We start from the raw sequence: 8,335 nt of genomic DNA, 5'->3' as shown, positions 1-8,335 counted from the left end.
ATACAAAGTCTAATTCGAACATAAATTGATCCAAACAAAATATGGTGTCTTGTAACAAGGAAAAATAATATTGAAAATAAAAGGAAGAATATTGTTTTTAAAGTTCTTCCTCCTAAAAGGATCTAAATAGGAAATACAAGTGAAGTTCCTCCTATTTCTAAAAATTAAAAAGACGAAGTTATTATAGAAAAAGGAAAAGATCAATATTGAGAACATGTCAATGCCAAGCAAGTTGAAGAACATCTGTTTGAACCCATTGGATATGATTGGGATCACTTATACTTTGAAACACCTCTTCATAAAATATTTTATATTCTTAAGGTGTCAATTTTGAAGTTCAAGTTTGATTGAGGTGAGTTTCCACTTTTCGTTAACAAATTTAGCTCTAATTCTCAAGTTTGTTAATGGTTGGGATGAGTTTATAAACAAGGTTTGAAAAATTCTACTTATGTTAAAATCCTCTCAACGATGGAAGTGCTTAATGTTGTACAAGTTACCTTAAAGCTCAACATCCGTAAAAAGAAAAGAATGGATGTATGGAGTGTTGTTCTCGAAAGGCGGAACATTTTTTTCTCATATTACAATTACAACATTGGGACAATTTATCCTCACTTTGGAGAATATGCATATTTTTCTAGAGCTTCCTTGTCAGAGGAAGAAGTATTTTTATTCTATCAAGCTTTTTGAAGAAAAGAAGTGGCTTTAAGATTATTTTCTTTATCTCCTTAAAAGTCATAGTAAAACTTTGAACGTTGTGTGAATCTTGATAACTTTATTATATAGAGTTATTTTGACACATTTTAGGGGCTTAAGTAGCTAGATCTTTGAGATTTTAGATTCTGATTTTAGCATTTTAAGTGTTTTTCTAGTTCAAATTAGATTACATGTTAAGTACTTAATTTAAGTTATGTTAGTTTAAGTTTACTTTATTTTTTATTTAAGTTAATTTAAGAATAGTTATTGTTGATTTCTTTCATTGCTTTTGAAGGATATTTGAGGAAAAATGTTCATTTGATGAAAAACTGCACAAGCCTGGTTATGGCTATAATCATACATGTTGTAGTATTTCTAGAATAAATTGAGCTACAAAAGTTCCATTAATATGATTCTTGATCCATTGGAAAGCTAAGAGAAATGGATACAACTTTCATGTTTACCACTTCTCCCAGTTCGAATTAAATCAAGGTGAAAATCATGTTGGAATATGATGGACTACTGCAGTTTTGTACAAGGCAACACATTGAGTGAAAGTTGAAACCTTGAGTTGCTGAAGGCTGTAGTGTTGGTGAAATGAAAGGCATCATAAAAATTCTCGAGATTAGAGCACTGTGGCCCTAAGGAGAGGAAGGCCACGATGCTACAACTTTACTGTAGCAAAAAGGGCAGCACCGCAATGCCAAGGAACCCAAGGTTGTGGCGCTACGAAATTTTTAAAAAATAAAAATTTGATGGGATTTTGGAAATTAGGTTATTTGAAGCCTATTTAAGGGACCTTTTTAGACATTTGGAGGGGAGGCAACAAGCAATTTATCTGTGGAAAAAGAGTCTAAAGCAAAGCAAGAAAACAAGAGAATTTAAGGGAGAATGAAGATCACAAAGCTTTAACTCTTAGTTTTCTCTCTCTACTTTTGTGTTTTTCTTATTTTCTTGACTTGGATTAATGGCTAATTTTCTTTAGATGAAGTTTTTAGTAGATATTATGAGCTAAATTATTTTTCTAGAATTGTAGTGGATTTCAACATGTAATTTGAATATATATTTCTCTTTTATTTACTATGAATGGGTATAGTTTTGATTATTCAAATCTGCTCTTAATGCTTTTGATTGTTTGGCCAACAATTAACTGATTTGTGAATCTAATTGAGACTTGACAAAGAGATTTTAGATTGGACTAAGATTTGGATAGTTTATGTTCATGTCCCTTAGGTGATCCAATTCATGATTCGGGTAGACTTATGCCAATTTGCACACATAGCTAAATTAGAACACCAGCTTATGAATGTTATTTAATTGATTACTATAGACATATAGTGACCCAATTAAGTTAGATATTTGTGCAAGCATCTCGACGGAGACTTATAAATAGCTTTGGATTCTAAGTTAGTAAAACCACCCATGAATGTAAATAATAAGAGAAGTTGGTGCCAGATGAAGTGTTGAGTAAACCCATAATCCTCGGTTTTAATCTATTACCTTTCTCAAGTAAATTTTAAGTCCTGTTAATTAATTTAGTGTTTGCATTAGTTTAGTTTTAATTAATTTTCTAAAAAATTTAGTTACTTGAATAAGATTAGTTTGTCATAATTTTAGTACTTAGTAAAGATTTAGGACCAAATCTTTGTGGGATATGATTTTGGACTTACGGTGTATATTACTTGTCCTATATGTATACTTGCGTGTGCAAACTTAACAACAAGTTTTTAGCGTCGATGCTGGGGATTTGTTTTCCTATCTATTGGCTAATATTAAAATTCAACAGATTAGTCTTAATTTAAGTTTTCTTTTGTGTCTTTCAAGTTAGTTTCATTGTTGTATGAGAAAAGAAAAAAGCTCGGAGATTATACCATTTGATCGAGAGATTGAAAGAACATTTTGAAGACTTTGACAAAAAAATCAACAAGGTTTTTCTCTAATAAATACAATGACTAAACAACAGCGTGAGCAGAAAATCCAAGAGCGTGTAATAGCCAAAAATCATTGCTTAAGGGATTATGTTGTTCTTTTGGTACAAGGAATTCCATGAAGCATTCGAAAGCCAATTCTTCAACCAAACAATTTCAAGATCAAGCCAACTATCATCACCATGATTCAAGCCTCAATTTAGTTTAGGGGCCTTCCAAATGAAGATCCAAATGACCATATTTCAAACTTATTGGAGATATGTGATAGCTTTAAACACAATGGTGTCACAGAAGATGCAATTCGTTTGAGGTTTTTTCCTTTTTTATTGAGGTATAAAGCTAAAGCATGGTTGAATGCACTCTTTACTAGATCAATAACATGGGATGATTTTGCTTAAAAGTTCCTTGCTACATTCTTTTCTCTGGCCAAAATAGTGAAAATGAGGAATTATATCACATCATTCATGTAGCAAGATTTTGAATTGTTGTATGAGGCTCAAGAAAGATATAAAGATTACTCCGACTGTGAGACCTTGACCTCTGTAGCCTCATAACTAAGTGTAGACACGATAACCCGAGTAAGGGATAATTTTGTCATTTCTTTAATGAGCCCCTATAAGTATGCTTTCAAACATTTTTAAGGCCTAAGTAGGCCTAAAGCATAAATGATTGATGAAAATAAGGATTAAATGACAAAGGAAATAAAAATAATGATGATTTCCAAAGTAGGGGCAAAATGGTCATTTTTCATCTCGGGTCAAAATTTTTATTTTTCGTAAACTCGAGTATTTTTAGACCATTGTGGACTTGGCCTTAGTGTAAAAAGAGTAAAAAAGATTGCACAAAGGATTGAAGAAGAATAAGCTAACTTGCTAAGGGCATTTTCGTAATTTAAGTGGAGTTAGATAAGCTTGAGCTATAAATATCATCTTCCAGTAGCTTTTTCTCACATTTTCCAGCAGCTTCTTCTTCTTCTTCCTTTTTCCCTCTCGCGTTTCATCATCTTCCATGGGAGTTCTCTTTAAGCTTTCATAACTCTCTCAAGCTAGCTCCACTTTTCATGCTTTTGTGCACTCTTTCATAGAACCTTTGTGCTCTTTCACTCTCTCACTTTAAAACCCTTGAAAAAAAAATCTTACTTCCATACTTTCTCTCACTAGCTAAGTGTTTAGAGAGAAAAAGAGGGAGCTTCCATAATAGCTTGAAATTTTTGGAAAGAGATTCAACTATGAAGCTACCAAGGTGAGTATGGAATTAGAATTTGATATTTAAGTGTTGAGAATCACTAGTGATGAGACTTGGGAATGTTTTGTAGTTAAGGTTGTTTATTCATTTTAAAGTGATAAGGATGGTGCAAATAATAGCCATTTAATAGAAGTTGGAAACTAGTTAGGAATGACTAATAGAACCCAATTTAGAAAATAGCTTTGGAATAGAAATAATGCCAAGTTGGGTTGATGGTGATGTTGTTGTGTGTGATAGGTTCCAACAAAACCCTACACCTCCTTTCAAAACAGTAGTCGAAGCTAGAGCCCACCAAAACATCAATAAAGACTGGTGAGTGAACTTGCATTTCAAAATTTCTTTGGGAAATGTAATGTATTTGAATGAACATTTGAATGATTTTATCCAACTTTTCTTTGAAAATGTGTGCTAGGGAACAAGCCCTTGACAAAATGTTTTGATGCTGTGAAAAATGTGAAATGTGTAAAAGGATGAATCCATGTGCGTCTATATTATGTTGGTAGGTATATGTATGAATATATGTTTTGTATTGATGAATAATGTTGTGTGATGATGTTGAAGTGTGCGAGTAGGGAGTGCACCCATGATGATGATANAAGGTTGATCTAAGTGGTACAAAGAGAAGTGCAGACCACAATTACAAAGATAAAAGTTAAATGTAGTAAATAAGCAGGAAGTATTTTTTGGTTTTTGAGCTCTCTCTTGTTCTTGGAAGCCTTAATTGCATTTATAGCCGTTGGAAGTTCCTTTTATACTTGGAAAATCAGCTCTGAACTGAGTTAGACAGTTTTTGACTATTGGAAACAGTTTTGTTGCAATTCTGGCTGTTAATCTATCTTCTAGTGCACAATTCAAATTTTCTAGCAGAACACTCTTAGTCAACTAACTTATGTTTTTGTCGACTAAGATGTCTTTGTTTTTTGTTTCCAGTTTCTGGCAGTGAGCGCTTAGTCGACTAACTTACTTCTTGGTCGACTAAGTCAGTTCTGTCTTAAAGTCTAGATTTCTAGTAGTAGCTTCTTAGTCAACTAACCCGCTTATTGGTCGATTAAGTCTTTTCTGTTTCTCAATACTCTTGAGCCCACCAACTTCTGATTTGAATTTTAGCTGAGTAATCCTTCATTATTCAACTAAGGAGCTTCTGTTTTGTTAATTAGTCGTGGCTTCTTATTCATATACCTTTTTGATATGCCCCATGGCATAATTTATTTATCATTAGCATATAATTCTTGTCGTACACACTCAAGTAAAAATATTAGACACAAATGAATGAGAATGTTTTATTATCATCAAAAACTAATGGAGCCAACAATCTCCCCCTTTTTGATGATGACAAAACATTCCTTGATTAACAGCATAGTGTCTTTTTATTCTTTTTCAATTCTGCACAATATGGGGATTTCTCCCCCTAAGTGTGTGCTCCCCTTTAGTGTAATATCCAGTACTTTGATATGGTGACTAATAAAGCTTATTGGATGCTAATTGAGGTTAATTATAATGTTTATAAATGATGAAAGACGAAAGGAATAGTTTGGGATAAAATATTTCGCACACGAGGAAATAATAATAAAATAATAATATTTTTATCGAAGAAGAATTTGCAAGATAAAAAGTGATTCGGAAGTCAATTGAGCCATAATAAGGTATTTGGGTACCAAGGTGACAAGAGGAGACAAGAAGAAATTTTTAGAATAAAATAATATTAAAATATTATTATTTTATTTAGTTTCAAAATTTTCCATGAAGAAGGAGTATATCGTCAATCTAAGTGGGGGAGAAGAAGAATGAGAGGATTTTTGGAGAAAAATGACGTTAATGGGGCCGCATGTCTTTATTAAGTAAAGATAGCGCGGGCAAATAAATATTTTAAATATTATAGGGCACCGCGGAGTACAAACTTCATACTTTGTTTGTGCATGTGTAGGAGAAGGTAATAGAAGGAAATTGGAGTTAAATAAGTGTTGGGAGGACTAAATTAAAATGGAAGGAAACAAAAAAGGGAAAAACGGTAATTTTATGTGAAGTTTGGTCAAAGCTTCCAAAAAAAGCTTTTACTCTTATTTTTTTAGGCCATGACCAACGTTATCCATTCCCCCAACAGAGTTTTCTTCTTCTTCATTCATGCTCCACGCCATTCTTGAAGCTTCCATGCCATTTTCTCTTTATCCACCATAAAATCAAGTTTTTTTCACTTTCCTTTCCATGTTTTCTTTTCCTTTCTTCTCCAAACTTCTTGAGCATTAAATTTACAGCCTTTAACCCTAATTTCCAACACACCAAAACCCTAGGAGGAGAAGAAAAAAAAAAGAGAAAGGAAGAAAAAGCTTGGTTTTGGTGATTCAAGCAAGGATCGGTAAGAATTCTTGTTTTTGGCTTGAGTAGTCTTTGAAAATGAGTTAGTGACTTAGAGAAATGTCTTGTGGTAGCAAAGATTGGCTTGATTGGAGAAAAACTGGTAACATGTAAGCCAATAAACCCATGGGTATATGAAGGACTCAAAGTGGAAAAGGAAAATGGTAAGCTTAACATTATGTTTTAAAACCTACGATTAGTTGAATATTATGAAGAATTATGGTTGTTGAAAGGATTTATTTGCCTAAGCTAGTTGAAAATTGTTAAGATTGTATGGCATGTTGTTTGAAAGAAATAAAAAAGGAATATTGTGGATGGAGGATTAAGAAACAAAGTATTGAAAGTTAGATAGGTAACGATGCGTGTAAACTAGGAAATAATCGAGTGAAACTGAGAATAATTGTAGCTGCCATAAATGTGGATTATGTGTTGAAATATAAGATGGATTTGGGCGAAAATTATTTAGAAAGGTTGAAGTAGGCATTTGACATCATAAATAAGTTGCCGGTGTTATAATCTAAGGAATTTCGTAAGCAATGAATGTAAGCAATTTTGGTAAAAATGTATTAAGATGTGAGTTAATTGAAGATGGTTTCATGATAGGATGAAAATATAAATTTGAGTAAGGATTAATTGATTGAAGTGCTACCCGTATATGTATGTAATTAAATATATTGAGTTCGTATCATTGCTAGGAAGTGCAAAGATAAAGTTGAGGACTATGGTGGCATGCCGGAGTAAATAACGAGTGACAGACTAGTGAAAATAGTTAGAGACACCTCCGAACAAATAGCGACTTAAAATCTCATTATTGCCAGGTGAGTGAACTTGCGTTAAAATGTCTTGGGATATAAACGTTTATGTTTGATTGAATCCTCTAAAACGTTTTATTGGTTTTTCTTCAAAAACTTACACGGGAACAAGCCCTTTTGAAATGTTTTTATGTTATGAAATGGACAGTGTGATGAATTCATATGCTTCTGTATAATGATATATATATATATATACTATGTCATAAATGGTACCATTGTGTGACAAATGCAACCGTGCATGTACGGAGTGGGCTGTGCACATGCCGGTAATGATGCTATTGTGATAATTACAATCGTGCATGTGCGGAGTGAGCAGTGCACATGCCGATAATGATGCTATCGTGATAATTACAACTGTACATGTGCGGAGTAGGTAGTGCACATGCAGGTGATGATGTACATGAGCTGGATGAGGTGTGGTGGTATATTAATTGATATATGCTTAAGCATATGTATATGCAAAGAAAGATTATGATTATGATATGTGATTATATGGCATGATAAATCTTGAAAATTTCCTATTTACATGTGAATTGATTTTATTGCAACAAGAACATTCTGTTTATACTGCCTTGCTTGGATGATTGCTGGAAATTTCATCTTTTTCTGATTTCTTGCTAAATATGGTTCCTTCATTATGAAATGATTTAATAGCCTGGGGTTGATGGAAAGATTTTAATAAGAACTTGAACTAGGTTGCACTGTTTTCGAACTTAAGTGCATCATGATTTCTAAATCATTCCTTGTAATTGCTTGTTCCCTTCCTATGTTCACTCACTGAGTTTATACTCACGTTTTCAACTTCATGTTTTCGAATTCAGGGGTGGTTGAGACGTAGATTGAGGTGTCCACGTACTCCTATCTTTTGGGTAGGTACTTTCACATTCAGTAGTCATATCTCCCATTCAAAGTCACTCTGCTGACGGTTAAGGTCTAACCATGTGTATATGAATACTTGGTGTGAAATATTAAGAATCATTTGTCACTCTATCTATAAATATATAGGTGGATGATGCCATTATGAATGTATGATTGAGTTTTATGAATTGTTTTCAAAGGAACGGTATTTGAATATTTTGAATTTTGGATTCTAAATGAATAAGGATTAATGTATAAGATCAATTTAGTAGGCTTGCTTGGGCTTAATGGGCTAAGCCAATTGGGCCATTGCGCAGGTCATGGCCTGAAAATTAGGCTGTGACAAACGTGGTATCAGAGCCCTAGGTTTATTTGAATCCTAGGGATTCCTTTGTGGTCAGTAGAGTTGTTGGAGTTCGTGTAGAGTCTTGTTCTTGGATTGTGGGT

The 8,335-nt window shown here is 33.2% G+C and overlaps 1 long non-coding RNA gene across 1 annotated transcript; it reads left to right on the top strand.

The window, feature by feature from the left end:
• Positions 3,822 to 8,083, top strand: LOC108660759. The gene is made up of 3 exons (XR_001926433.1): positions 3,822 to 3,863; positions 4,104 to 4,178; positions 7,852 to 8,083. It is a non-coding gene; the product is annotated as an uncharacterized LOC108660759 (long non-coding RNA).

This window comes from Theobroma cacao, chromosome 2 (assembly GCF_000208745.1).
Source record: "Theobroma cacao cultivar B97-61/B2 chromosome 2, Criollo_cocoa_genome_V2, whole genome shotgun sequence".
NCBI lineage: Eukaryota > Viridiplantae > Streptophyta > Magnoliopsida > Malvales > Malvaceae > Theobroma > Theobroma cacao.
Note: the sequence above shows the minus strand (reverse complement) of the source record. Positions and strands in the feature narration are given on the sequence as shown.